This window comes from Sorex araneus, chromosome 9 (genome assembly GCF_027595985.1).
Source record: "Sorex araneus isolate mSorAra2 chromosome 9, mSorAra2.pri, whole genome shotgun sequence".
Lineage (NCBI taxonomy): Eukaryota > Metazoa > Chordata > Mammalia > Eulipotyphla > Soricidae > Sorex > Sorex araneus.
In genome coordinates, this window is record NC_073310.1 from 33,411,933 (window position 1) to 33,438,609 (window position 26,677).

Sequence of the window (26,677 nt, forward strand, 5' to 3'; positions counted from 1 at the left end):
CGTGGGCCTGATTGTGCCTGTGTGTGAGTCTCTGGGTGTGTCTCTGTGTGGGGGTGTCTCTATGTGTGTGTGCGCGTGCGTGTGCGCAGGTGTCTGCGTGTGCGTGTGCGTGTGCGTGTGCGTGTGCGTGTGCGTGGAGTGGGGCCCCCGCCGGCCCCCGCTCCGCCCGCAGAAGGAGGTCCCCTGGGCCTGCCCCGGCCCGCCGGCCCTGCCTGTGCGCCTGCCCTGCAGCCCCTGCTCTCTTCCTCCTGCGGCCTCTCCGGTCCCCTGGAGGGAGGGTGGCAGGCCGGGCAAGCTGTCCCCTCTCCTTCAGCCCTCGGGCGACACCCAGGGCACCCACGGGGCCCAAGGCGCACCCCGGCCCCGCGCACACGCAGCCCCGCAGTGCAGAGCGCCCCGGTGGGGGAGCACCCGGCCAAGGGGCACCCAGGTCTCCTGGCCCACGCGAGGGGATTCCCCCACCTTCCCATTCCCGCAGGCGCCGGGCCAGGCCCGGGGCCTGCCCCGTGACGGCGCCCTGGGCCACCCGCAGGAGCGCCCGAGCGCCCGCCGGGCCAAGTGCAGCAGCGCGACCCCTCGCGCACCGGGAAGCGGACACACGCAGACAGACAGGGTCCGGGGGCGCTGGGCAAAGCCGCCCGGCCGCGGGCCTTCCCCGGCCGCGGCCCACGCCCCCACGCCGCCCCCGGCCCCCCGGCCCCCGCGCCGCGCGCACCTGCGCCCAGAACCGCTGCAGAGACAAGCGGCCCGGTGCCCCGTGCGCCCCTGGGGGCCGAGCGCAGGCGGCACGACGCGGTCCGGGGGGAGGCGGGGGCGCCGGGGCGCCGGGGCGGTGCGCCCCGGCCGGCGTGCGTGTGTGCGTGTCCGTGTGTCCGTCTGGGGGCGGGTGTCCGGCTCTCGGGCTCACACGCACGCCCTTGGAGGAGGCTGGCTGGCGGGCGGTGCCGGGCGCCCCCCCGCCCGGGTGGCCTTTCCCGCGCGGATCCCGTGGCAGGCGGGCCGAGCTGCGCAGGGAGGCCCGGTGGGCGGCCGGGCTTCTTGAGGGCGGCGGAGAGCCACGCCTCCGTCTACGGCCATACCACCCTGAACGCGCCCGATCTCGTCTGATCTCGGAAGCTAAGCAGGGTCGGGCCTGGTTAGTACTTGGATGGGAGACCGCCTGGGAATACCGGGTGCTGTAGGCCTTTTGCGGGCGTGGGGGGCGGGGGGGGGGCCTTCCTGTCTTTCATTTTCTCCCCCTGGCCTCTGCCTTGGCGCGGGGGAGGGCCCCGGCCCCTGGCCTTGGTCCTGCCCTTCGCCTGCGGCCCCCCGCGACCCAGGTGCCCCGGCCCCTCCCGGGCCACCACCCCCGTGGTGCCGCTCGCCTGAGGCCTGCGGCCCAGCCATCCCACCCCACCGGCAGCTCCTCACCCGGACCGTGCACCCCGGGCCCCGACCCCCGCCTCAGCCCCTGGGCCTTGTGCCTGGGGAGGGCCGGGGCAGGGCCCCGCAACCGGCAGCCTCCTGGGGCATCCTCCTCCGAGGACCCCGGGGCGGGACACCTCCCGCAGGGACGTCGCCCGGGCTGTGTGCGTGCGCCTGTGTGTGTGCCTGTGTGTGTTTGTGTGTGCGTGCGTGGGCCTGATGGTGCCTGTGTGTGAGTCTCTGGGTGTGTCTCTGTGTGGGGGTGTCTCTATGTGTGTGTGCGCGTGCGTGTGCGCAGGTGTCTGCGTGTGCATGTGCGTGTGCGTGTGCGTGTGCGTGTGCGTGGAGTGGGGCCCCCGCCGGCCCCCGCTCCGCCCGCAGAAGGAGGTCCCCTGGGCCTGCCCCGGCCCGCCGGCCCTGCCTGTGCGCCTGCCCTGCAGCCCCTGCTCTCTTCCTCCTGCGGCCTCTCCGGTCCCCTGGAGGGAGGGTGGCAGGCCGGGCAAGCTGTCCCCTCTCCTTCAGCCCTCGGGCGACACCCAGGGCACCCACGGGGCCCAAGGCGCACCCCGGCCCCGCGCACACGCAGCCCCGCAGTGCAGAGCGCCCCGGTGGGGGAGCACCCGGCCAAGGGGCACCCAGGTCTCCTGGCCCACGCGAGGGGATTCCCCCACCTTCCCATTCCCGCAGGCGCCGGGCCAGGCCCGGGGCCTGCCCCGTGACGGCGCCCTGGGCCACCCGCAGGAGCGCCCGAGCGCCCGCCGGGCCAAGTGCAGCAGCGCGACCCCTCGCGCACCGGGAAGCGGACACACGCAGACAGACAGGGTCCGGGGGCGCTGGGCAAAGCCGCCCGGCCGCGGGCCTTCCCCGGCCGCGGCCCACGCCCCCACGCCGCCCCCGGCCCCCCGGCCCCCGCGCCGCGCGCACCTGCGCCCAGAACCGCTGCAGAGACAAGCGGCCCGGTGCCCCGTGCGCCCCTGGGGGCCGAGCGCAGGCGGCACGACGCGGTCCGGGGGGAGGCGGGGGCGCCGGGGCGCCGGGGCGGTGCGCCCCGGCCGGCGTGCGTGTGTGCGTGTCCGTGTGTCCGTCTGGGGGCGGGTGTCCGGCTCTCGGGCTCACACGCACGCCCTTGGAGGAGGCTGGCTGGCGGGCGGTGCCGGGCGCCCCCCCGCCCGGGTGGCCTTTCCCGCGCGGATCCCGTGGCAGGCGGGCCGAGCTGCGCAGGGAGGCCCGGTGGGCGGCCGGGCTTCTTGAGGGCGGCGGAGAGCCACGCCTCCGTCTACGGCCATACCACCCTGAACGCGCCCGATCTCGTCTGATCTCGGAAGCTAAGCAGGGTCGGGCCTGGTTAGTACTTGGATGGGAGACCGCCTGGGAATACCGGGTGCTGTAGGCCTTTTGCGGGCGTGGGGGGCGGGGGGGGGGCCTTCCTGTCTTTCATTTTCTCCCCCTGGCCTCTGCCTTGGCGCGGGGGAGGGCCCCGGCCCCTGGCCTTGGTCCTGCCCTTCGCCTGCGGCCCCCCGCGACCCAGGTGCCCCGGCCCCTCCCGGGCCACCACCCCCGTGGTGCCGCTCGCCTGAGGCCTGCGGCCCAGCCATCCCACCCCACCGGCAGCTCCTCACCCGGACCGTGCACCCCGGGCCCCGACCCCCGCCTCAGCCCCTGGGCCTTGTGCCTGGGGAGGGCCGGGGCAGGGCCCCGCAACCGGCAGCCTCCTGGGGCATCCTCCTCCGAGGACCCCGGGGCGGGACACCTCCCGCAGGTACGTCGCCCGGGCTGTGTGCGTGCGCCTGTGTGTGTGCCTGTGTGTGTTTGTGTGTGCGTGCGTGGGCCTGATTGTGCCTGTGTGTGAGTCTCTGGGTGTGTCTCTGTGTGGGGGTGTCTCTATGTGTGTGTGCGCGTGCGTGTGCGCAGGTGTCTGCGTGTGCGTGTGCGTGTGCGTGTGCGTGTGCGTGTGCGTGGAGTGGGGCCCCCGCCGGCCCCCGCTCCGCCCGCAGAAGGAGGTCCCCTGGGCCTGCCCCGGCCCGCCGGCCCTGCCTGTGCGCCTGCCCTGCAGCCCCTGCTCTCTTCCTCCTGCGGCCTCTCCGGTCCCCTGGAGGGAGGGTGGCAGGCCGGGCAAGCTGTCCCCTCTCCTTCAGCCCTCGGGCGACACCCAGGGCACCCACGGGGCCCAAGGCGCACCCCGGCCCCGCGCACACGCAGCCCCGCAGTGCAGAGCGCCCCGGTGGGGGAGCACCCGGCCAAGGGGCACCCAGGTCTCCTGGCCCACGCGAGGGGATTCCCCCACCTTCCCATTCCCGCAGGCGCCGGGCCAGGCCCGGGGCCTGCCCCGTGACGGCGCCCTGGGCCACCCGCAGGAGCGCCCGAGCGCCCGCCGGGCCAAGTGCAGCAGCGCGACCCCTCGCGCACCGGGAAGCGGACACACGCAGACAGACAGGGTCCGGGGGCGCTGGGCAAAGCCGCCCGGCCGCGGGCCTTCCCCGGCCGCGGCCCACGCCCCCACGCCGCCCCCGGCCCCCCGGCCCCCGCGCCGCGCGCACCTGCGCCCAGAACCGCTGCAGAGACAAGCGGCCCGGTGCCCCGTGCGCCCCTGGGGGCCGAGCGCAGGCGGCACGACGCGGTCCGGGGGGAGGCGGGGGCGCCGGGGCGCCGGGGCGGTGCGCCCCGGCCGGCGTGCGTGTGTGCGTGTCCGTGTGTCCGTCTGGGGGCGGGTGTCCGGCTCTCGGGCTCACACGCACGCCCTTGGAGGAGGCTGGCTGGCGGGCGGTGCCGGGCGCCCCCCCGCCCGGGTGGCCTTTCCCGCGCGGATCCCGTGGCAGGCGGGCCGAGCTGCGCAGGGAGGCCCGGTGGGCGGCCGGGCTTCTTGAGGGCGGCGGAGAGCCACGCCTCCGTCTACGGCCATACCACCCTGAACGCGCCCGATCTCGTCTGATCTCGGAAGCTAAGCAGGGTCGGGCCTGGTTAGTACTTGGATGGGAGACCGCCTGGGAATACCGGGTGCTGTAGGCCTTTTGCGGGCGTGGGGGGCGGGGGGGGGGCCTTCCTGTCTTTCATTTTCTCCCCCTGGCCTCTGCCTTGGCGCGGGGGAGGGCCCCGGCCCCTGGCCTTGGTCCTGCCCTTCGCCTGCGGCCCCCCGCGACCCAGGTGCCCCGGCCCCTCCCGGGCCACCACCCCCGTGGTGCCGCTCGCCTGAGGCCTGCGGCCCAGCCATCCCACCCCACCGGCAGCTCCTCACCCGGACCGTGCACCCCGGGCCCCGACCCCCGCCTCAGCCCCTGGGCCTTGTGCCTGGGGAGGGCCGGGGCAGGGCCCCGCAACCGGCAGCCTCCTGGGGCATCCTCCTCCGAGGACCCCGGGGCGGGACACCTCCCGCAGGGACGTCGGCCGGGCTGTGTGCGTGCGCCTGTGTGTGTGCCTGTGTGTGTTTGTGTGTGCGCGCGTGGGCCTGATTGTGCCTGTGTGTGAGTCTCTGGGTGTGTCTCTGTGTGGGGGTGTCTCTATGTGTGTGTGCGCGTGCGTGTGCGCAGGTGTCTGCGTGTGCGTGTGCGTGTGCGTGTGCGTGTGCGTGTGCGTGGAGTGGGGCCCCCGCCGGCCCCCGCTCCGCCCGCAGAAGGAGGTCCCCTGGGCCTGCCCCGGCCCGCCGGCCCTGCCTGTGCGCCTGCCCTGCAGCCCCTGCTCTCTTCCTCCTGCGGCCTCTCCGGTCCCCTGGAGGGAGGGTGGCAGGCCGGGCAAGCTGTCCCCTCTCCTTCAGCCCTCGGGCGACACCCAGGGCACCCACGGGGCCCAAGGCGCACCCCGGCCCCGCGCACACGCAGCCCCGCAGTGCAGAGCGCCCCGGTGGGGGAGCACCCGGCCAAGGGGCACCCAGGTCTCCTGGCCCACGCGAGGGGATTCCCCCACCTTCCCATTCCCGCAGGCGCCGGGCCAGGCCCGGGGCCTGCCCCGTGACGGCGCCCTGGGCCACCCGCAGGAGCGCCCGAGCGCCCGCCGGGCCAAGTGCAGCAGCGCGACCCCTCGCGCACCGGGAAGCGGACACACGCAGACAGACAGGGTCCGGGGGCGCTGGGCAAAGCCGCCCGGCCGCGGGCCTTCCCCGGCCGCGGCCCACGCCCCCACGCCGCCCCCGGCCCCCCGGCCCCCGCGCCGCGCGCACCTGCGCCCAGAACCGCTGCAGAGACAAGCGGCCCGGTGCCCCGTGCGCCCCTGGGGGCCGAGCGCAGGCGGCACGACGCGGTCCGGGGGGAGGCGGGGGCGCCGGGGCGCCGGGGCGGTGCGCCCCGGCCGGCGTGCGTGTGTGCGTGTCCGTGTGTCCGTCTGGGGGCGGGTGTCCGGCTCTCGGGCTCACACGCACGCCCTTGGAGGAGGCTGGCTGGCGGGCGGTGCCGGGCGCCCCCCCGCCCGGGTGGCCTTTCCCGCGCGGATCCCGTGGCAGGCGGGCCGAGCTGCGCAGGGAGGCCCGGTGGGCGGCCGGGCTTCTTGAGGGCGGCGGAGAGCCACGCCTCCGTCTACGGCCATACCACCCTGAACGCGCCCGATCTCGTCTGATCTCGGAAGCTAAGCAGGGTCGGGCCTGGTTAGTACTTGGATGGGAGACCGCCTGGGAATACCGGGTGCTGTAGGCCTTTTGCGGGCGTGGGGGGCGGGGGGGGGGCCTTCCTGTCTTTCATTTTCTCCCCCTGGCCTCTGCCTTGGCGCGGGGGAGGGCCCCGGCCCCTGGCCTTGGTCCTGCCCTTCGCCTGCGGCCCCCCGCGACCCAGGTGCCCCGGCCCCTCCCGGGCCACCACCCCCGTGGTGCCGCTCGCCTGAGGCCTGCGGCCCAGCCATCCCACCCCACCGGCAGCTCCTCACCCGGACCGTGCACCCCGGGCCCCGACCCCCGCCTCAGCCCCTGGGCCTTGTGCCTGGGGAGGGCCGGGGCAGGGCCCCGCAACCGGCAGCCTCCTGGGGCATCCTCCTCCGAGGACCCCGGGGCGGGACACCTCCCGCAGGGACGTCGCCCGGGCTGTGTGCGTGCGCCTGTGTGTGTGCCTGTGTGTGTTTGTGTGTGCGTGCGTGGGCCTGATGGTGCCTGTGTGTGAGTCTCTGGGTGTGTCTCTGTGTGGGGGTGTCTCTATGTGTGTGTGCGCGTGCGTGTGCGCAGGTGTCTGCGTGTGCATGTGCGTGTGCGTGTGCGTGTGCGTGTGCGTGGAGTGGGGCCCCCGCCGGCCCCCGCTCCGCCCGCAGAAGGAGGTCCCCTGGGCCTGCCCCGGCCCGCCGGCCCTGCCTGTGCGCCTGCCCTGCAGCCCCTGCTCTCTTCCTCCTGCGGCCTCTCCGGTCCCCTGGAGGGAGGGTGGCAGGCCGGGCAAGCTGTCCCCTCTCCTTCAGCCCTCGGGCGACACCCAGGGCACCCACGGGGCCCAAGGCGCACCCCGGCCCCGCGCACACGCAGCCCCGCAGTGCAGAGCGCCCCGGTGGGGGAGCACCCGGCCAAGGGGCACCCAGGTCTCCTGGCCCACGCGAGGGGATTCCCCCACCTTCCCATTCCCGCAGGCGCCGGGCCAGGCCCGGGGCCTGCCCCGTGACGGCGCCCTGGGCCACCCGCAGGAGCGCCCGAGCGCCCGCCGGGCCAAGTGCAGCAGCGCGACCCCTCGCGCACCGGGAAGCGGACACACGCAGACAGACAGGGTCCGGGGGCGCTGGGCAAAGCCGCCCGGCCGCGGGCCTTCCCCGGCCGCGGCCCACGCCCCCACGCCGCCCCCGGCCCCCCGGCCCCCGCGCCGCGCGCACCTGCGCCCAGAACCGCTGCAGAGACAAGCGGCCCGGTGCCCCGTGCGCCCCTGGGGGCCGAGCGCAGGCGGCACGACGCGGTCCGGGGGGAGGCGGGGGCGCCGGGGCGCCGGGGCGGTGCGCCCCGGCCGGCGTGCGTGTGTGCGTGTCCGTGTGTCCGTCTGGGGGCGGGTGTCCGGCTCTCGGGCTCACACGCACGCCCTTGGAGGAGGCTGGCTGGCGGGCGGTGCCGGGCGCCCCCCCGCCCGGGTGGCCTTTCCCGCGCGGATCCCGTGGCAGGCGGGCCGAGCTGCGCAGGGAGGCCCGGTGGGCGGCCGGGCTTCTTGAGGGCGGCGGAGAGCCACGCCTCCGTCTACGGCCATACCACCCTGAACGCGCCCGATCTCGTCTGATCTCGGAAGCTAAGCAGGGTCGGGCCTGGTTAGTACTTGGATGGGAGACCGCCTGGGAATACCGGGTGCTGTAGGCCTTTTGCGGGCGTGGGGGGCGGGGGGGGGGCCTTCCTGTCTTTCATTTTCTCCCCCTGGCCTCTGCCTTGGCGCGGGGGAGGGCCCCGGCCCCTGGCCTTGGTCCTGCCCTTCGCCTGCGGCCCCCCGCGACCCAGGTGCCCCGGCCCCTCCCGGGCCACCACCCCCGTGGTGCCGCTCGCCTGAGGCCTGCGGCCCAGCCATCCCACCCCACCGGCAGCTCCTCACCCGGACCGTGCACCCCGGGCCCCGACCCCCGCCTCAGCCCCTGGGCCTTGTGCCTGGGGAGGGCCGGGGCAGGGCCCCGCAACCGGCAGCCTCCTGGGGCATCCTCCTCCGAGGACCCCGGGGCGGGACACCTCCCGCAGGGACGTCGCCCGGGCTGTGTGCGTGCGCCTGTGTGTGTGCCTGTGTGTGTTTGTGTGTGCGTGCGTGGGCCTGATGGTGCCTGTGTGTGAGTCTCTGGGTGTGTCTCTGTGTGGGGGTGTCTCTATGTGTGTGTGCGCGTGCGTGTGCGCAGGTGTCTGCGTGTGCATGTGCGTGTGCGTGTGCGTGTGCGTGTGCGTGGAGTGGGGCCCCCGCCGGCCCCCGCTCCGCCCGCAGAAGGAGGTCCCCTGGGCCTGCCCCGGCCCGCCGGCCCTGCCTGTGCGCCTGCCCTGCAGCCCCTGCTCTCTTCCTCCTGCGGCCTCTCCGGTCCCCTGGAGGGAGGGTGGCAGGCCGGGCAAGCTGTCCCCTCTCCTTCAGCCCTCGGGCGACACCCAGGGCACCCACGGGGCCCAAGGCGCACCCCGGCCCCGCGCACACGCAGCCCCGCAGTGCAGAGCGCCCCGGTGGGGGAGCACCCGGCCAAGGGGCACCCAGGTCTCCTGGCCCACGCGAGGGGATTCCCCCACCTTCCCATTCCCGCAGGCGCCGGGCCAGGCCCGGGGCCTGCCCCGTGACGGCGCCCTGGGCCACCCGCAGGAGCGCCCGAGCGCCCGCCGGGCCAAGTGCAGCAGCGCGACCCCTCGCGCACCGGGAAGCGGACACACGCAGACAGACAGGGTCCGGGGGCGCTGGGCAAAGCCGCCCGGCCGCGGGCCTTCCCCGGCCGCGGCCCACGCCCCCACGCCGCCCCCGGCCCCCCGGCCCCCGCGCCGCGCGCACCTGCGCCCAGAACCGCTGCAGAGACAAGCGGCCCGGTGCCCCGTGCGCCCCTGGGGGCCGAGCGCAGGCGGCACGACGCGGTCCGGGGGGAGGCGGGGGCGCGGGGGCGCCGGGGCGGTGCGCCCCGGCCGGCGTGCGTGTGTGCGTGTCCGTGTGTCCGTCTGGGGGCGGGTGTCCGGCTCTCGGGCTCACACGCACGCCCTTGGAGGAGGCTGGCTGGCGGGCGGTGCTGGGCGCCCCCCCGCCCGGGTGGCCTTTCCCGCGCGGATCCCGTGGCAGGCGGGCCGAGCTGCGCAGGGAGGCCCGGTGGGCGGCCGGGCTTCTTGAGGGCGGCGGAGAGCCACGCCTCCGTCTACGGCCATACCACCCTGAACGCGCCCGATCTCGTCTGATCTCGGAAGCTAAGCAGGGTCGGGCCTGGTTAGTACTTGGATGGGAGACCGCCTGGGAATACCGGGTGCTGTAGGCCTTTTGCGGGCGTGGGGGGCGGGGGGGGGGGCCTTCCTGTCTTTCATTTTCTCCCCCTGGCCTCTGCCTTGGCGCGGGGGAGGGCCCCGGCCCCTGGCCTTGGTCCTGCCCTTCGCCTGCGGCCCCCCGCGACCCAGGTGCCCCGGCCCCTCCCGGGCCACCACCCCCGTGGTGCCGCTCGCCTGAGGCCTGCGGCCCAGCCATCCCACCCCACCGGCAGCTCCTCACCCGGACCGTGCACCCCGGGCCCCGACCCCCGCCTCAGCCCCTGGGCCTTGTGCCTGGGGAGGGCCGGGGCAGGGCCCCGCAACCGGCAGCCTCCTGGGGCATCCTCCTCCGAGGACCCCGGGGCGGGACACCTCCCGCAGGGACGTCGCCCGGGCTGTGTGCGTGCGCCTGTGTGTGTGCCTGTGTGTGTTTGTGTGTGCGTGCGTGGGCCTGATTGTGCCTGTGTGTGAGTCTCTGGGTGTGTCTCTGTGTGGGGGTGTCTCTATGTGTGTGTGCGCGTGCGTGTGCGCAGGTGTCTGCGTGTGCGTGTGCGTGTGCGTGTGCGTGTGCGTGTGCGTGGAGTGGGGCCCCCGCCGGCCCCCGCTCCGCCCGCAGAAGGAGGTCCCCTGGGCCTGCCCCGGCCCGCCGGCCCTGCCTGTGCGCCTGCCCTGCAGCCCCTGCTCTCTTCCTCCTGCGGCCTCTCCGGTCCCCTGGAGGGAGGGTGGCAGGCCGGGCAAGCTGTCCCCTCTCCTTCAGCCCTCGGGCGACACCCAGGGCACCCACGGGGCCCAAGGCGCACCCCGGCCCCGCGCACACGCAGCCCCGCAGTGCAGAGCGCCCCGGTGGGGGAGCACCCGGCCAAGGGGCACCCAGGTCTCCTGGCCCACGCGAGGGGATTCCCCCACCTTCCCATTCCCGCAGGCGCCGGGCCAGGCCCGGGGCCTGCCCCGTGACGGCGCCCTGGGCCACCCGCAGGAGCGCCCGAGCGCCCGCCGGGCCAAGTGCAGCAGCGCGACCCCTCGCGCACCGGGAAGCGGACACACGCAGACAGACAGGGTCCGGGGGCGCTGGGCAAAGCCGCCCGGCCGCGGGCCTTCCGCGGCCGCGGCCCACGCCCCCACGCCGCCCCCGGCCCCCCGGCCCCCGCGCCGCGCGCACCTGCGCCCAGAACCGCTGCAGAGACAAGCGGCCCGGTGCCCCGGGGCGGTGCGCCCCGGCCGGCGTGCGTGTGTGCGTGTCCGTGTGTCCGTCTGGGGGCGGGTGTCCGGCTCTCGGGCTCACACGCACGCCCTTGGAGGAGGCTGGCTGGCGGGCGGTGCCGGGCGCCCCCCCGCCCGGGTGGCCTTTCCCGCGCGGATCCCGTGGCAGGCGGGCCGAGCTGCGCAGGGAGGCCCGGTGGGCGGCCGGGCTTCTTGAGGGCGGCGGAGAGCCACGCCTCCGTCTACGGCCATACCACCCTGAACGCGCCCGATCTCGTCTGATCTCGGAAGCTAAGCAGGGTCGGGCCTGGTTAGTACTTGGATGGGAGACCGCCTGGGAATACCGGGTGCTGTAGGCCTTTTGCGGGCGTGGGGGGCGGGGGGGGGGCCTTCCTGTCTTTCATTTTCTCCCCCTGGCCTCTGCCTTGGCGCGGGGGAGGGCCCCGGCCCCTGGCCTTGGTCCTGCCCTTCGCCTGCGGCCCCCCGCGACCCAGGTGCCCCGGCCCCTCCCGGGCCACCACCCCCGTGGTGCCGCTCGCCTGAGGCCTGCGGCCCAGCCATCCCACCCCACCGGCAGCTCCTCACCCGGACCGTGCACCCCGGGCCCCGACCCCCGCCTCAGCCCCTGGGCCTTGTGCCTGGGGAGGGCCGGGGCAGGGCCCCGCAACCGGCAGCCTCCTGGGGCATCCTCCTCCGAGGACCCCGGGGCGGGACACCTCCCGCAGGGACGTCGCCCGGGCTGTGTGCGTGCGCCTGTGTGTGTGCCTGTGTGTGTTTGTGTGTGCGTGCGTGGGCCTGATGGTGCCTGTGTGTGAGTCTCTGGGTGTGTCTCTGTGTGGGGGTGTCTCTATGTGTGTGTGCGCGTGCGTGTGCGCAGGTGTCTGCGTGTGCATGTGCGTGTGCGTGTGCGTGTGCGTGTGCGTGGAGTGGGGCCCCCGCCGGCCCCCGCTCCGCCCGCAGAAGGAGGTCCCCTGGGCCTGCCCCGGCCCGCCGGCCCTGCCTGTGCGCCTGCCCTGCAGCCCCTGCTCTCTTCCTCCTGCGGCCTCTCCGGTCCCCTGGAGGGAGGGTGGCAGGCCGGGCAAGCTGTCCCCTCTCCTTCAGCCCTCGGGCGACACCCAGGGCACCCACGGGGCCCAAGGCGCACCCCGGCCCCGCGCACACGCAGCCCCGCAGTGCAGAGCGCCCCGGTGGGGGAGCACCCGGCCAAGGGGCACCCAGGTCTCCTGGCCCACGCGAGGGGATTCCCCCACCTTCCCATTCCCGCAGGCGCCGGGCCAGGCCCGGGGCCTGCCCCGTGACGGCGCCCTGGGCCACCCGCAGGAGCGCCCGAGCGCCCGCCGGGCCAAGTGCAGCAGCGCGACCCCTCGCGCACCGGGAAGCGGACACACGCAGACAGACAGGGTCCGGGGGCGCTGGGCAAAGCCGACAGGCCGCGGGCCTTCCCCGGCCGCGGCCCACGCCCCCACGCCGCCCCCGGCCCCCCGGCCCCCGCGCCGCGCGCACCTGCGCCCAGAACCGCTGCAGAGACAAGCGGCCCGGTGCCCCGTGCGCCCCTGGGGGCCGAGCGCAGGCGGCACGACGCGGTCCGGGGGGAGGCGGGGGCGCCGGGGCGCCGGGGCGGTGCGCCCCGGCCGGCGTGCGTGTGTGCGTGTCCGTGTGTCCGTCTGGGGGCGGGTGTCCGGCTCTCGGGCTCACACGCACGCCCTTGGAGGAGGCTGGCTGGCGGGCGGTGCTGGGCGCCCCCCCGCCCGGGTGGCCTTTCCCGCGCGGATCCCGTGGCAGGCGGGCCGAGCTGCGCAGGGAGGCCCGGTGGGCGGCCGGGCTTCTTGAGGGCGGCGGAGAGCCACGCCTCCGTCTACGGCCATACCACCCTGAACGCGCCCGATCTCGTCTGATCTCGGAAGCTAAGCAGGGTCGGGCCTGGTTAGTACTTGGATGGGAGACCGCCTGGGAATACCGGGTGCTGTAGGCCTTTTGCGGGCGTGGGGGGCGGGGGGGGGGCCTTCCTGTCTTTCATTTTCTCCCCCTGGCCTCTGCCTTGGCGCGGGGGAGGGCCCCGGCCCCTGGCCTTGGTCCTGCCCTTCGCCTGCGGCCCCCCGCGACCCAGGTGCCCCGGCCCCTCCCGGGCCACCACCCCCGTGGTGCCGCTCGCCTGAGGCCTGCGGCCCAGCCATCCCACCCCACCGGCAGCTCCTCACCCGGACCGTGCACCCCGGGCCCCGACCCCCGCCTCAGCCCCTGGGCCTTGTGCCTGGGGAGGGCCGGGGCAGGGCCCCGCAACCGGCAGCCTCCTGGGGCATCCTCCTCCGAGGACCCCGGGGCGGGACACCTCCCGCAGGGACGTCGCCCGGGCTGTGTGCGTGCGCCTGTGTGTGTGCCTGTGTGTGTTTGTGTGTGCGTGCGTGGGCCTGATTGTGCCTGTGTGTGAGTCTCTGGGTGTGTCTCTGTGTGGGGGTGTCTCTATGTGTGTGTGCGCGTGCGTGTGCGCAGGTGTCTGCGTGTGCGTGTGCGTGTGCGTGTGCGTGTGCGTGTGCGTGGAGTGGGGCCCCCGCCGGCCCCCGCTCCGCCCGCAGAAGGAGGTCCCCTGGGCCTGCCCCGGCCCGCCGGCCCTGCCTGTGCGCCTGCCCTGCAGCCCCTGCTCTCTTCCTCCTGCGGCCTCTCCGGTCCCCTGGAGGGAGGGTGGCAGGCCGGGCAAGCTGTCCCCTCTCCTTCAGCCCTCGGGCGACACCCAGGGCACCCACGGGGCCCAAGGCGCACCCCGGCCCCGCGCACACGCAGCCCCGCAGTGCAGAGCGCCCCGGTGGGGGAGCACCCGGCCAAGGGGCAACCAGGTCTCCTGGCCCACGCGAGGGGATTCCCCCACCTTCCCATTCCCGCAGGCGCCGGGCCAGGCCCGGGGCCTGCCCCGTGACGGCGCCCTGGGCCACCCGCAGGAGCGCCCGAGCGCCCGCCGGGCCAAGTGCAGCAGCGCGACCCCTCGCGCACCGGGAAGCGGACACACGCAGACAGACAGGGTCCGGGGGCGCTGGGCAAAGCCGCCCGGCCGCGGGCCTTCCCCGGCCGCGGCCCACGCCCCCACGCCGCCCCCGGCCCCCCGGCCCCCGCGCCGCGCGCACCTGCGCCCAGAACCGCTGCAGAGACAAGCGGCCCGGTGCCCCGTGCGCCCCTGGGGGCCGAGCGCAGGCGGCACGACGCGGTCCGGGGGGAGGCGGGGGCGCCGGGGCGCCGGGGCGGTGCGCCCCGGCCGGCGTGCGTGTGTGCGTGTCCGTGTGTCCGTCTGGGGGCGGGTGTCCGGCTCTCGGGCTCACACGCACGCCCTTGGAGGAGGCTGGCTGGCGGGCGGTGCCGGGCGCCCCCCCGCCCGGGTGGCCTTTCCCGCGCGGATCCCGTGGCAGGCGGGCCGAGCTGCGCAGGGAGGCCCGGTGGGCGGCCGGGCTTCTTGAGGGCGGCGGAGAGCCACGCCTCCGTCTACGGCCATACCACCCTGAACGCGCCCGATCTCGTCTGATCTCGGAAGCTAAGCAGGGTCGGGCCTGGTTAGTACTTGGATGGGAGACCGCCTGGGAATACCGGGTGCTGTAGGCCTTTTGCGGGCGTGGGGGGCGGGGGGGGGGCCTTCCTGTCTTTCATTTTCTCCCCCTGGCCTCTGCCTTGGCGCGGGGGAGGGCCCCGGCCCCTGGCCTTGGTCCTGCCCTTCGCCTGCGGCCCCCCGCGACCCAGGTGCCCCGGCCCCTCCCGGGCCACCACCCCCGTGGTGCCGCTCGCCTGAGGCCTGCGGCCCAGCCATCCCACCCCACCGGCAGCTCCTCACCCGGACCGTGCACCCCGGGCCCCGACCCCCGCCTCAGCCCCTGGGCCTTGTGCCTGGGGAGGGCCGGGGCAGGGCCCCGCAACCGGCAGCCTCCTGGGGCATCCTCCTCCGAGGACCCCGGGGCGGGACACCTCCCGCAGGGACGTCGCCCGGGCTGTGTGCGTGCGCCTGTGTGTGTGCCTGTGTGTGTTTGTGTGTGCGTGCGTGGGCCTGATTGTGCCTGTGTGTGAGTCTCTGGGTGTGTCTCTGTGTGGGGGTGTCTCTATGTGTGTGTGCGCGTGCGTGTGCGCAGGTGTCTGCGTGTGCGTGTGCGTGTGCGTGTGCGTGTGCGTGTGCGTGGAGTGGGGCCCCCGCCGGCCCCCGCTCCGCCCGCAGAAGGAGGTCCCCTGGGCCTGCCCCGGCCCGCCGGCCCTGCCTGTGCGCCTGCCCTGCAGCCCCTGCTCTCTTCCTCCTGCGGCCTCTCCGGTCCCCTGGAGGGAGGGTGGCAGGCCGGGCAAGCTGTCCCCTCTCCTTCAGCCCTCGGGCGACACCCAGGGCACCCACGGGGCCCAAGGCGCACCCCGGCCCCGCGCACACGCAGCCCCGCAGTGCAGAGCGCCCCGGTGGGGGAGCACCCGGCCAAGGGGCACCCAGGTCTCCTGGCCCACGCGAGGGGATTCCCCCACCTTCCCATTCCCGCAGGCGCCGGGCCAGGCCCGGGGCCTGCCCCGTGACGGCGCCCTGGGCCACCCGCAGGAGCGCCCGAGCGCCCGCCGGGCCAAGTGCAGCAGCGCGACCCCTCGCGCACCGGGAAGCGGACACACGCAGACAGACAGGGTCCGGGGGCGCTGGGCAAAGCCGCCCGGCCGCGGGCCTTCCCCGGCCGCGGCCCACGCCCCCACGCCGCCCCCGGCCCCCCGGCCCCCGCGCCGCGCGCACCTGCGCCCAGAACCGCTGCAGAGACAAGCGGCCCGGTGCCCCGTGCGCCCCTGGGGGCCGAGCGCAGGCGGCACGACGCGGTCCGGGGGGAGGCGGGGGCGCCGGGGCGCCGGGGCGGTGCGCCCCGGCCGGCGTGCGTGTGTGCGTGTCCGTGTGTCCGTCTGGGGGCGGGTGTCCGGCTCTCGGGCTCACACGCACGCCCTTGGAGGAGGCTGGCTGGCGGGCGGTGCCGGGCGCCCCCCCGCCCGGGTGGCCTTTCCCGCGCGGATCCCGTGGCAGGCGGGCCGAGCTGCGCAGGGAGGCCCGGTGGGCGGCCGGGCTTCTTGAGGGCGGCGGAGAGCCACGCCTCCGTCTACGGCCATACCACCCTGAACGCGCCCGATCTCGTCTGATCTCGGAAGCTAAGCAGGGTCGGGCCTGGTTAGTACTTGGATGGGAGACCGCCTGGGAATACCGGGTGCTGTAGGCCTTTTGCGGGCGTGGGGGGCGGGGGGGGGGCCTTCCTGTCTTTCATTTTCTCCCCCTGGCCTCTGCCTTGGCGCGGGGGAGGGCCCCGGCCCCTGGCCTTGGTCCTGCCCTTCGCCTGCGGCCCCCCGCGACCCAGGTGCCCCGGCCCCTCCCGGGCCACCACCCCCGTGGTGCCGCTCGCCTGAGGCCTGCGGCCCAGCCATCCCACCCCACCGGCAGCTCCTCACCCGGACCGTGCACCCCGGGCCCCGACCCCCGCCTCAGCCCCTGGGCCTTGTGCCTGGGGAGGGCCGGGGCAGGGCCCCGCAACCGGCAGCCTCCTGGGGCATCCTCCTCCGAGGACCCCGGGGCGGGACACCTCCCGCAGGGACGTCGCCCGGGCTGTGTGCGTGCGCCTGTGTGTGTGCCTGTGTGTGTTTGTGTGTGCGCGCGTGGGCCTGATTGTGCCTGTGTGTGAGTCTCTGGGTGTGTCTCTGTGTGGGGGTGTCTCTATGTGTGTGTGCGCGTGCGTGTGCGCAGGTGTCTGCGTGTGCGTGTGCGTGTGCGTGTGCGTGTGCGTGGAGTGGGGCCCCCGCCGGCCCCCGCTCCGCCCGCAGAAGGAGGTCCCCTGGGCCTGCCCCGGCCCGCCGGCCCTGCCTGTGCGCCTGCCCTGCAGCCCCTGCTCTCTTCCTCCTGCGGCCTCTCCGGTCCCCTGGAGGGAGGGTGGCAGGCCGGGCAAGCTGTCCCCTCTCCTTCAGCCCTCGGGCGACACCCAGGGCACCCACGGGGCCCAAGGCGCACCCCGGCCCCGCGCACACGCAGCCCCGCAGTGCAGAGCGCCCCGGTGGGGGAGCACCCGGCCAAGGGGCACCCAGGTCTCCTGGCCCACGCGAGGGGATTCCCCCACCTTCCCATTCCCGCAGGCGCCGGGCCAGGCCCGGGGCCTGCCCCGTGACGGCGCCCTGGGCCACCCGCAGGAGCGCCCGAGCGCCCGCCGGGCCAAGTGCAGCAGCGCGACCCCTCGCGCACCGGGAAGCGGACACACGCAGACAGACAGGGTCCGGGGGCGCTGGGCAAAGCCGCCCGGCCGCGGGCCTTCCCCGGCCGCGGCCCACGCCCCCACGCCGCCCCCGGCCCCCCGGCCCCCGCGCCGCGCGCACCTGCGCCCAGAACCGCTGCAGAGACAAGCGGCCCGGTGCCCCGGGGCGGTGCGCCCCGGCCGGCGTGCGTGTGTGCGTGTCCGTGTGTCCGTCTGGGGGCGGGTGTCCGGCTCTCGGGCTCACACGCACGCCCTTGGAGGAGGCTGGCTGGCGGGCGGTGCCGGGCGCCCCCCCGCCCGGGTGGCCTTTCCCGCGCGGATCCCGTGGCAGGCGGGCCGAGCTGCGCAGGGAGGCCCGGTGGGCGGCCGGGCTTCTTGAGGGCGGCGGAGAGCCACGCCTCCGTCTACGGCCATACCACCCTGAACGCGCCCGATCTCGTCTGATCTCGGAAGCTAAGCAGGGTCGGGCCTGGTTAGTACTTGGATGGGAGACCGCCTGGGAATACCGGGTGCTGTAGGCCTTTTGCGGGCGTGGGGGGCGGGGGGGGGCCTTCCTGTCTTTCATTTTCTCCCCCTGGCCTCTGCCTTGGCGCGGGGGAGGGCCCCGGCCCCTGGCCTTGGTCCTGCCCTTCGCCTGCGGCCCCCCGCGACCCAGGTGCCCCGGCCCCTCCCGGGCCACCACCCCCGTGGTGCCGCTCGCCTGAGGCCTGCGGCCCAGCCATCCCACCCCACCGGCAGCTCCTCACCCGGACCGTGCACCCCGGGCCCCGACCCCCGCCTCAGCCCCTGGGCCTTGTGCCTGGGGAGGGCCGGGGCAGGGCCCCGCAACCGGCAGCCTCCTGGGGCATCCTCCTCCGAGGACCCCGGGGCGGGACACCTCCCGCAGGTACGTCGCCCGGGCTGTGTGCGTGCGCCTGTGTGTGTGCCTGTGTGTGTTTGTGTGTGCGTGCGTGGGCCTGATTGTGCCTGTGTGTGAGTCTCTGGGTGTGTCTCTGTGTGGGGGTGTCTCTATGTGTGTGTGCGCGTGCGTGTGCGCAGGTGTCTGCGTGTGCGTGTGCGTGTGCGTGTGCGTGTGCGTGTGCGTGGAGTGGGGCCCCCGCCGGCCCCCGCTCCGCCCGCAGAAGGAGGTCCCCTGGGCCTGCCCCGGCCCGCCGGCCCTGCCTGTGCGCCTGCCCTGCAGCCCCTGCTCTCTTCCTCCTGCGGCCTCTCCGGTCCCCTGGAGGGAGGGTGGCAGGCCGGGCAAGCTGTCCCCTCTCCTTCAGCCCTCGGGCGACACCCAGGGCACCCACGGGGCCCAAGGCGCACCCCGGCCCCGCGCACACGCAGCCCCGCAGTGCAGAGCGCCCCGGTGGGGGAGCACCCGGCCAAGGGGCACCCAGGTCTCCTGGCCCACGCGAGGGGATTCCCCCACCTTCCCATTCCCGCAGGCGCCGGGCCAGGCCCGGGGCCTGCCCCGTGACGGCGCCCTGGGCCACCCGCAGGAGCGCCCGAGCGCCCGCCGGGCCAAGTGCAGCAGCGCGACCCCTCGCGCACCGGGAAGCGGACACACGCAGACAGACAGGGTCCGGGGGCGCTGGGCAAAGCCGCCCGGCCGCGGGCCTTCCCCGGCCGCGGCCCACGCCCCCACGCCGCCCCCGGCCCCCCGGCCCCCGCGCCGCGCGCACCTGCGCCCAGAACCGCTGCAGAGACAAGCGGCCCGGTGCCCCGTGCGCCCCTGGGGGCCGAGCGCAGGCGGCACGACGCGGTCCGGGGGGAGGCGGGGGCGCCGGGGCGCCGGGGCGGTGCGCCCCGGCCGGCGTGCGTGTGTGCGTGTCCGTGTGTCCGTCTGGGGGCGGGTGTCCGGCTCTCGGGCTCACACGCACGCCCTTGGAGGAGGCTGGCTGGCGGGCGGTGCCGGGCGCCCCCCCGCCCGGGTGGCCTTTCCCGCGCGGATCCCGTGGCAGGCGGGCCGAGCTGCGCAGGGAGGCCCGGTGGGCGGCCGGGCTTCTTGAGGGCGGCGGAGAGCCACGCCTCCGTCTACGGCCATACCACCCTGAACGCGCCCGATCTCGTCTGATCTCGGAAGCTAAGCAGGGTCGGGCCTGGTTAGTACTTGGATGGGAGACCGCCTGGGAATACCGGGTGCTGTAGGCCTTTTGCGGGCGTGGGGGGCGGGGGGGGGGCCTTCCTGTCTTTCATTTTCTCCCCCTGGCCTCTGCCTTGGCGCGGGGGAGGGCCCCGGCCCCTGGCCTTGGTCCTGCCCTTCGCCTGCGGCCCCCCGCGACCCAGGTGCCCCGGCCCCTCCCGGGCCACCACCCCCGTGGTGCCGCTCGCCTGAGGCCTGCGGCCCAGCCATCCCACCCCACCGGCAGCTCCTCACCCGGACCGTGCACCCCGGGCCCCGACCCCCGCCTCAGCCCCTGGGCCTTGTGCCTGGGGAGGGCCGGGGCAGGGCCCCGCAACCGGCAGCCTCCTGGGGCATCCTCCTCCGAGGACCCCGGGGCGGGACACCTCCCGCAGGGACGTCGCCCGGGCTGTATGCGTGCGCCTGTGTGTGTGCCTGTGTGTGTTTGTGTGTGCGCGCGTGGGCCTGATTGTGCCTGTGTGTGAGTCTCTGGGTGTGTCTCTGTGTGGGGGTGTCTCTATGTGTGTGTGCGCGTGCGTGTGCGCAGGTGTCTGCGTGTGCGTGTGCGTGTGCGTGTGCGTGTGCGTGTGCGTGGAGTGGGGCCCCCGCCGGCCCCCGCTCCGCCCGCAGAAGGAGGTCCCCTGGGCCTGCCCCGGCCCGCCGGCCCTGCCTGTGCGCCTGCCCTGCAGCCCCTGCTCTCTTCCTCCTGCGGCCTCTCCGGTCCCCTGGAGGGAGGGTGGCAGGCCGGGCAAGCTGTCCCCTCTCCTTCAGCCCTCGGGCGACACCCAGGGCACCCACGGGGCCCAAGGCGCACCCCGGCCCCGCGCACACGCAGCCCCGCAGTGCAGAGCGCCCCGGTGGGGGAGCACCCGGCCAAGGGGCACCCAGGTCTCCTGGCCCACGCGAGGGGATTCCCCCACCTTCCCATTCCCGCAGGCGCCGGGCCAGGCCCGGGGCCTGCCCCGTGACGGCGCCCTGGGCCACCCGCAGGAGCGCCCGAGCGCCCGCCGGGCCAAGTGCAGCAGCGCGACCCCTCGCGCACCGGGAAGCGGACACACGCAGACAGACAGGGTCCGGGGGCGCTGGGCAAAGCCGCCCGGCCGCGGGCCTTCCCCGGCCGCGGCCCACGCCCCCACGCCGCCCCCGGCCCCCCGGCCCCCGCGCCGCGCGCACCTGCGCCCAGAACCGCTGCAGAGACAAGCGGCCCGGTGCCCCGTGCGCCCCTGGGGGCCGAGCGCAGGCGGCACGACGCGGTCCGGGGGGAGGCGGGGGCGCCGGGGCGCCGGGGCGGTGCGCCCCGGCCGGCGTGCGTGTGTGCGTGTCCGTGTGTCCGTCTGGGGGCGGGTGTCCGGCTCTCGGGCTCACACGCACGCCCTTGGAGGAGGCTGGCTGGCGGGCGGTGCCGGGCGCCCCCCCGCCCGGGTGGCCTTTCCCGCGCGGATCCCGTGGCAGGCGGGCCGAGCTGCGCAGGGAGGCCCGGTGGGCGGCCGGGCTTCTTGAGGGCGGCGGAGAGCCACGCCTCCGTCTACGGCCATACCACCCTGAACGCGCCCGATCTCGTCTGATCTCGGAAGCTAAGCAGGGTCGGGCCTGGTTAGTACTTGGATGGGAGACCGCCTGGGAATACCGGGTGCTGTAGGCCTTTTGCGGGCGTGGGGGGCGGGGGGGGGGCCTTCCTGTCTTTCATTTTCTCCCCCTGGCCTCTGCCTTGGCGCGGGGGAGGGCCCCGGCCCCTGGCCTTGGTCCTGCCCTTCGCCTGCGGCCCCCCGCGACCCAGGTGCCCCGGCCCCTCCCGGGCCACCACCCCCGTGGTGCCGCTCGCCTGAGGCCTGCGGCCCAGCCATCCCACCCCACCGGCAGCTCCTCACCCGGACCGTGCACCCCGGGCCCCGACCCCCGCCTCAGCCCCTGGGCCTTGTGCCTGGGGAGGGCCGGGGCAGGGCCCCGCAACCGGCAGCCTCCTGGGGCATCCTCCTCCGAGGACCCCGGGGCGGGACACCTCCCGCAGGGACGTCGCCCGGGCTGTGTGCGTGCGCCTGTGTGTGTGCCTGTGTGTGTTTGTGTGTGCGTGCGTGGGCCTGATGGTGCCTGTGTGTGAGTCTCTGGGTGTGTCTCTGTGTGGGGGTGTCTCTATGTGTGTGTGCGCGTGCGTGTGCGCAGGTGTCTGCGTGTGCATGTGCGTGTGCGTGTGCGTGTGCGTGTGCGTGGAGTGGGGCCCCCGCCGGCCCCCGCTCCGCCCGCAGAAGGAGGTCCCCTGGGCCTGCCCCGGCCCGCCGGCCCTGCCTGTGCGCCTGCCCTGCAGCCCCTGCTCTCTTCCTCCTGCGGCCTCTCCGGTCCCCTGGAGGGAGGGTGGCAGGCCGGGCAAGCTGTCCCCTCTCCTTCAGCCCTCGGGCGACACCCAGGGCACCCACGGGGCCCAAGGCGCACCCCGGCCCCGCGCACACGCAGCCCCGCAGTGCAGAGCGCCCCGGTGGGGGAGCACCCGGCCAAGGGGCACCCAGGTCTCCTGGCCCACGCGAGGGGATTCCCCCACCTTCCCATTCCCGCAGGCGCCGGGCCAGGCCCGGGGCCTGCCCCGTGACGGCGCCCTGGGCCACCCGCAGGAGCGCCCGAGCGCCCGCCGGGCCAAGTGCAGCAGCGCGACCCCTCGCGCACCGGGAAGCGGACACACGCAGACAGACAGGGTCCGGGGGCGCTGGGCAAAGCCGCCCGGCCGCGGGCCTTCCCCGGCCGCGGCCCACGCCCCCACGCCGCCCCCGGCCCCCCGGCCCCCGCGCCGCGCGCACCTGCGCCCAGAACCGCTGCAGAGACAAGCGGCCCGGTGCCCCGTGCGCCCCTGGGGGCCGAGCGCAGGCGGCACGACGCGGTCCGGGGGGAGGCGGGGGCGCGGGGGCGCCGGGGCGGTGCGCCCCGGCCGGCGTGCGTGTGTGCGTGTCCGTGTGTCCGTCTGGGGGCGGGTGTCCGGCTCTCGGGCTCACACGCACGCCCTTGGAGGAGGCTGGCTGGCGGGCGGTGCCGGGCGCCCCCCCGCCCGGGTGGCCTTTCCCGCGCGGATCCCGTGGCAGGCGGGCCGAGCTGCGCAGGGAGGCCCGGTGGGCGGCCGGGCTTCTTGAGGGCGGCGGAGAGCCACGCCTCCGTCTACGGCCATACCACCCTGAACGCGCCCGATCTCGTCTGATCTCGGAAGCTAAGCAGGGTCGGGCCTGGTTAGTACTTGGATGGGAGACCGCCTGGGAATACCGGGTGCTGTAGGCCTTTTGCGGGCGTGGGGGGCGGGGGGGGGGCCTTCCTGTCTTTCATTTTCTCCCCCTGGCCTCTGCCTTGGCGCGGGGGAGGGCCCCGGCCCCTGGCCTTGGTCCTGCCCTTCGCCTGCGGCCCCCCGCGACCCAGGTGCCCCGGCCCCTCCCGGGCCACCACCCCCGTGGTGCCGCTCGCCTGAGGCCTGCGGCCCAGCCATCCCACCCCACCGGCAGCTCCTCACCCGGACCGTGCACCCCGGGCCCCGACCCCCGCCTCAGCCCCTGGGCCTTGTGCCTGGGGAGGGCCGGGGCAGGGCCCCGCAACCGGCAGCCTCCTGGGGCATCCTCCTCCGAGGACCCCGGGGCGGGACACCTCCCGCAGGGACGTCGCCCGGGCTGTGTGCGTGCGCCTGTGTGTGTGCCTGTGTGTGTTTGTGTGTGCGTGCGTGGGCCTGATTGTGCCTGTGTGTGAGTCTCTGGGTGTGTCTCTGTGTGGGGGTGTCTCTATGTGTGTGTGCGCGTGCGTGTGCGCAGGTGTCTGCGTGTGCGTGTGCGTGTGCGTGTGCGTGTGCGTGTGCGTGGAGTGGGGCCCCCGCCGGCCCCCGCTCCGCCCGCAGAAGGAGGTCCCCTGGGCCTGCCCCGGCCCGCCGGCCCTGCCTGTGCGCCTGCCCTGCAGCCCCTGCTCTCTTCCTCCTGCGGCCTCTCCGGTCCCCTGGAGGGAGGGTGGCAGGCCGGGCAAGCTGTCCCCTCTCCTTCAGCCCTCGGGCGACACCCAGGGCACCCACGGGGCCCAAGGCGCACCCCGGCCCCGCGCACACGCAGCCCCGCAGTGCAGAGCGCCCCGGTGGGGGAGCACCCGGCCAAGGGGCACCCAGGTCTCCTGGCCCACGCGAGGGGATTCCCCCACCTTCCCATTCCCGCAGGCGCCGGGCCAGGCCCGGGGCCTGCCCCGTGACGGCGCCCTGGGCCACCCGCAGGAGCGCCCGAGCGCCCGCCGGGCCAAGTGCAGCAGCGCGACCCCTCGCGCACCGGGAAGCGGACACACGCAGACAGACAGGGTCCGGGGGCGCTGGGCAAAGCCGCCCGGCCGCGGGCCTTCCGCGGCCGCGGCCCACGCCCCCACGCCGCCCCCGGCCCCCCGGCCCCCGCGCCGCGCGCACCTGCGCCCAGAACCGCTGCAGAGACAAGCGGCCCGGTGCCCCGGGGCGGTGCGCCCCGGCCGGCGTGCGTGTGTGCGTGTCCGTGTGTCCGTCTGGGGGCGGGTGTCCGGCTCTCGGGCTCACACGCACGCCCTTGGAGGAGGCTGGCTGGCGGGCGGTGCCGGGCGCCCCCCCGCCCGGGTGGCCTTTCCCGCGCGGATCCCGTGGCAGGCGGGCCGAGCTGCGCAGGGAGGCCCGGTGGGCGGCCGGGCTTCTTGAGGGCGGCGGAGAGCCACGCCTCCGTCTACGGCCATACCACCCTGAACGCGCCCGATCTCGTCTGATCTCGGAAGCTAAGCAGGGTCGGGCCTGGTTAGTACTTGGATGGGAGACCGCCTGGGAATACCGGGTGCTGTAGGCCTTTTGCGGGCGTGGGGGGCGGGGGGGGGGCCTTCCTGTCTTTCATTTTCTCCCCCTGGCCTCTGCCTTGGCGCGGGGGAGGGCCCCGGCCCCTGGCCTTGGTCCTGCCCTTCGCCTGCGGCCCCCCGCGACCCAGGTGCCCCGGCCCCTCCCGGGCCACCACCCCCGTGGTGCCGCTCGCCTGAGGCCTGCGGCCCAGCCATCCCACCCCACCGGCAGCTCCTCACCCGGACCGTGCACCCCGGGCCCCGACCCCCGCCTCAGCCCCTGGGCCTTGTGCCTGGGGAGGGCCGGGGCAGGGCCCCGCAACCGGCAGCCTCCTGGGGCATCCTCCTCCGAGGACCCCGGGGCGGGACACCTCCCGCAGGGACGTCGCCCGGGCTGTGTGCGTGCGCCTGTGTGTGTGCCTGTGTGTGTTTGTGTGTGCGTGCGTGGGCCTGATGGTGCCTGTGTGTGAGTCTCTGGGTGTGTCTCTGTGTGGGGGTGTCTCTATGTGTGTGTGCGCGTGCGTGTGCGCAGGTGTCTGCGTGTGCATGTGCGTGTGCGTGTGCGTGTGCGTGTGCGTGGAGTGGGGCCCCCGCCGGCCCCCGCTCCGCCCGCAGAAGGAGGTCCCCTGGGCCTGCCCCGGCCCGCCGGCCCTGCCTGTGCGCCTGCCCTGCAGCCCCTGCTCTCTTCCTCCTGCGGCCTCTCCGGTCCCCTGGAGGGAGGGTGGCAGGCCGGGCAAGCTGTCCCCTCTCCTTCAGCCCTCGGGCGACACCCAGGGCACCCACGGGGCCCAAGGCGCACCCCGGCCCCGCGCACACGCAGCCCCGCAGTGCAGAGCGCCCCGGTGGGGGAGCACCCGGCCAAGGGGCACCCAGGTCTCCTGGCCCACGCGAGGGGATTCCCCCACCTTCCCATTCCCGCAGGCGCCGGGCCAGGCCCGGGGCCTGCCCCGTGACGGCGCCCTGGGCCACCCGCAGGAGCGCCCGAGCGCCCGCCGGGCCAAGTGCAGCAGCGCGACCCCTCGCGCACCGGGAAGCGGACACACGCAGACAGACAGGGTCCGGGGGCGCTGGGCAAAGCCGACCGGCCGCGGGCCTTCCCCGGCCGCGGCCCACGCCCCCACGCCGCCCCCGGCCCCCCGGCCCCCGCGCCGCGCGCACCTGCGCCCAGAACCGCTGCAGAGACAAGCGGCCCGGTGCCCCGTGCGCCCCTGGGGGCCGAGCGCAGGCGGCACGACGCGGTCCGGGGGGAGGCGGGGGCGCCGGGGCGCCGGGGCGGTGCGCCCCGGCCGGCGTGCGTGTGTGCGTGTCCGTGTGTCCGTCTGGGGGCGGGTGTCCGGCTCTCGGGCTCACACGCACGCCCTTGGAGGAGGCTGGCTGGCGGGCGGTGCTGGGCGCCCCCCCGCCCGGGTGGCCTTTCCCGCGCGGATCCCGTGGCAGGCGGGCCGAGCTGCGCAGGGAGGCCCGGTGGGCGGCCGGGCTTCTTGAGGGCGGCGGAGAGCCACGCCTCCGTCTACGGCCATACCACCCTGAACGCGCCCGATCTCGTCTGATCTCGGAAGCTAAGCAGGGTCGGGCCTGGTTAGTACTTGGATGGGAGACCGCCTGGGAATACCGGGTGCTGTAGGCCTTTTGCGGGCGTGGGGGGCGGGGGGGGGGCCTTCCTGTCTTTCATTTTCTCCCCCTGGCCTCTGCCTTGGCGCGGGGGAGGGCCCCGGCCCCTGGCCTTGGTCCTGCCCTTCGCCTGCGGCCCCCCGCGACCCAGGTGCCCCGGCCCCTCCCGGGCCACCACCCCCGTGGTGCCGCTCGCCTGAGGCCTGCGGCCCAGCCATCCCACCCCACCGGCAGCTCCTCACCCGGACCGTGCACCCCGGGCCCCGACCCCCGCCTCAGCCCCTGGGCCTTGTGCCTGGGGAGGGCCGGGGCAGGGCCCCGCAACCGGCAGCCTCCTGGGGCATCCTCCTCCGAGGACCCCGGGGCGGGACACCTCCCGCAGGGACGTCGCCCGGGCTGTGTGCGTGCGCCTGTGTGTGTGCCTGTGTGTGTTTGTGTGTGCGTGCGTGGGCCTGATTGTGCCTGTGTGTGAGTCTCTGGGTGTGTCTCTGTGTGGGGGTGTCTCTATGTGTGTGTGCGCGTGCGTGTGCGCAGGTGTCTGCGTGTGCGTGTGCGTGTGCGTGTGCGTGTGCGTGTGCGTGGAGTGGGGCCCCCGCCGGCCCCCGCTCCGCCCGCAGAAGGAGGTCCCCTGGGCCTGCCCCGGCCCGCCGGCCCTGCCTGTGCGCCTGCCCTGCAGCCCCTGCTCTCTTCCTCCTGCGGCCTCTCCGGTCCCCTGGAGGGAGGGTGGCAGGCCGGGCAAGCTGTCCCCTCTCCTTCAGCCCTCGGGCGACACCCAGGGCACCCACGGGGCCCAAGGCGCACCCCGGCCCCGCGCACACGCAGCCCCGCAGTGCAGAGCGCCCCGGTGGGGGAGCACCCGGCCAAGGGGCAACCAGGTCTCCTGGCCCACGCGAGGGGATTCCCCCACCTTCCCATTCCCGCAGGCGCCGGGCCAGGCCCGGGGCCTGCCCCGTGACGGCGCCCTGGGCCACCCGCAGGAGCGCCCGAGCGCCCGCCGGGCCAAGTGCAGCAGCGCGACCCCTCGCGCACCGGGAAGCGGACACACGCAGACAGACAGGGTCCGGGGGCGCTGGGCAAAGCCGCCCGGCCGCGGGCCTTCCCCGGCCGCGGCCCACGCCCCCACGCGGCACCCGGCCCCCCGGCCCCCGCGCCGCGCGCACCTGCGCCCAGAACCGCTGCAGAGACAAGCGGCCCGGTGCCCCGTGCGCCCCTGGGGGCCGAGCGCAGGCGGCACGACGCGGTCCGGGGGGAGGCGGGGGCGCCGGGGCGCCGGGGCGGTGCGCCCCGGCCGGCGTGCGTGTGTGCGTGTCCGTGTGTCCGTCTGGGGGCGGGTGTCCGGCTCTCGGGCTCACACGCACGCCCTTGGAGGAGGCTGGCTGGCGGGCGGTGCCGGGCGCCCCCCCGCCCGGGTGGCCTTTCCCGCGCGGATCCCGTGGCAGGCGGGCCGAGCTGCGCAGGGAGGCCCGGTGGGCGGCCGGGCTTCTTGAGGGCGGCGGAGAGCCACGCCTCCGTCTACGGCCATACCAC

General features: G+C 76.2%; 16 non-coding genes across 16 annotated transcripts; all 16 read left to right on the top strand.

Moving 5' to 3' along the window:
* The first annotated feature begins 1,065 nt into the window (after positions 1-1,065).
* LOC129398871 (5S ribosomal RNA) lies at positions 1,066-1,184 on the top strand. Its single transcript, XR_008626748.1, has one exon. It is a non-coding gene; the product is annotated as a 5S ribosomal RNA (ribosomal RNA).
* A 1,494-nt stretch (positions 1,185-2,678) lies between these two features.
* On the top strand, positions 2,679-2,797 carry LOC129398872 (5S ribosomal RNA). The gene has a single exon (XR_008626749.1). It is a non-coding gene; the product is annotated as a 5S ribosomal RNA (ribosomal RNA).
* A 1,494-nt stretch (positions 2,798-4,291) lies between these two features.
* On the top strand, positions 4,292-4,410 carry LOC129398873 (5S ribosomal RNA). Its single transcript, XR_008626750.1, has one exon. It is a non-coding gene; the product is annotated as a 5S ribosomal RNA (ribosomal RNA).
* A 1,494-nt stretch (positions 4,411-5,904) lies between these two features.
* On the top strand, positions 5,905-6,023 carry LOC129398874 (5S ribosomal RNA). Its single transcript, XR_008626751.1, has one exon. It is a non-coding gene; the product is annotated as a 5S ribosomal RNA (ribosomal RNA).
* Positions 6,024-7,517: 1,494 nt separating this feature from the next.
* Positions 7,518-7,636, top strand: LOC129398875 (5S ribosomal RNA). Its single transcript, XR_008626752.1, has one exon. It is a non-coding gene; the product is annotated as a 5S ribosomal RNA (ribosomal RNA).
* Positions 7,637-9,130: 1,494 nt separating this feature from the next.
* Positions 9,131-9,249, top strand: LOC129398876 (5S ribosomal RNA). Its single transcript, XR_008626753.1, has one exon. It is a non-coding gene; the product is annotated as a 5S ribosomal RNA (ribosomal RNA).
* A 1,426-nt stretch (positions 9,250-10,675) lies between these two features.
* Positions 10,676-10,794, top strand: LOC129398877 (5S ribosomal RNA). Its single transcript, XR_008626754.1, has one exon. It is a non-coding gene; the product is annotated as a 5S ribosomal RNA (ribosomal RNA).
* Positions 10,795-12,288: 1,494 nt separating this feature from the next.
* Positions 12,289-12,407, top strand: LOC129398878 (5S ribosomal RNA). Its single transcript, XR_008626755.1, has one exon. It is a non-coding gene; the product is annotated as a 5S ribosomal RNA (ribosomal RNA).
* Positions 12,408-13,901: 1,494 nt separating this feature from the next.
* Positions 13,902-14,020, top strand: LOC129398880 (5S ribosomal RNA). The gene has a single exon (XR_008626757.1). It is a non-coding gene; the product is annotated as a 5S ribosomal RNA (ribosomal RNA).
* A 1,494-nt stretch (positions 14,021-15,514) lies between these two features.
* LOC129398881 (5S ribosomal RNA) lies at positions 15,515-15,633 on the top strand. The gene has a single exon (XR_008626758.1). It is a non-coding gene; the product is annotated as a 5S ribosomal RNA (ribosomal RNA).
* Positions 15,634-17,052: 1,419 nt separating this feature from the next.
* On the top strand, positions 17,053-17,171 carry LOC129398882 (5S ribosomal RNA). Its single transcript, XR_008626759.1, has one exon. It is a non-coding gene; the product is annotated as a 5S ribosomal RNA (ribosomal RNA).
* Positions 17,172-18,664: 1,493 nt separating this feature from the next.
* LOC129398883 (5S ribosomal RNA) lies at positions 18,665-18,783 on the top strand. Its single transcript, XR_008626760.1, has one exon. It is a non-coding gene; the product is annotated as a 5S ribosomal RNA (ribosomal RNA).
* A 1,494-nt stretch (positions 18,784-20,277) lies between these two features.
* On the top strand, positions 20,278-20,396 carry LOC129398884 (5S ribosomal RNA). Its single transcript, XR_008626761.1, has one exon. It is a non-coding gene; the product is annotated as a 5S ribosomal RNA (ribosomal RNA).
* A 1,494-nt stretch (positions 20,397-21,890) lies between these two features.
* On the top strand, positions 21,891-22,009 carry LOC129398885 (5S ribosomal RNA). The gene has a single exon (XR_008626762.1). It is a non-coding gene; the product is annotated as a 5S ribosomal RNA (ribosomal RNA).
* A 1,425-nt stretch (positions 22,010-23,434) lies between these two features.
* LOC129398886 (5S ribosomal RNA) lies at positions 23,435-23,553 on the top strand. The gene has a single exon (XR_008626763.1). It is a non-coding gene; the product is annotated as a 5S ribosomal RNA (ribosomal RNA).
* A 1,494-nt stretch (positions 23,554-25,047) lies between these two features.
* On the top strand, positions 25,048-25,166 carry LOC129398887 (5S ribosomal RNA). Its single transcript, XR_008626764.1, has one exon. It is a non-coding gene; the product is annotated as a 5S ribosomal RNA (ribosomal RNA).
* The last annotated feature ends 1,511 nt before the right edge of the window (positions 25,167-26,677 follow it).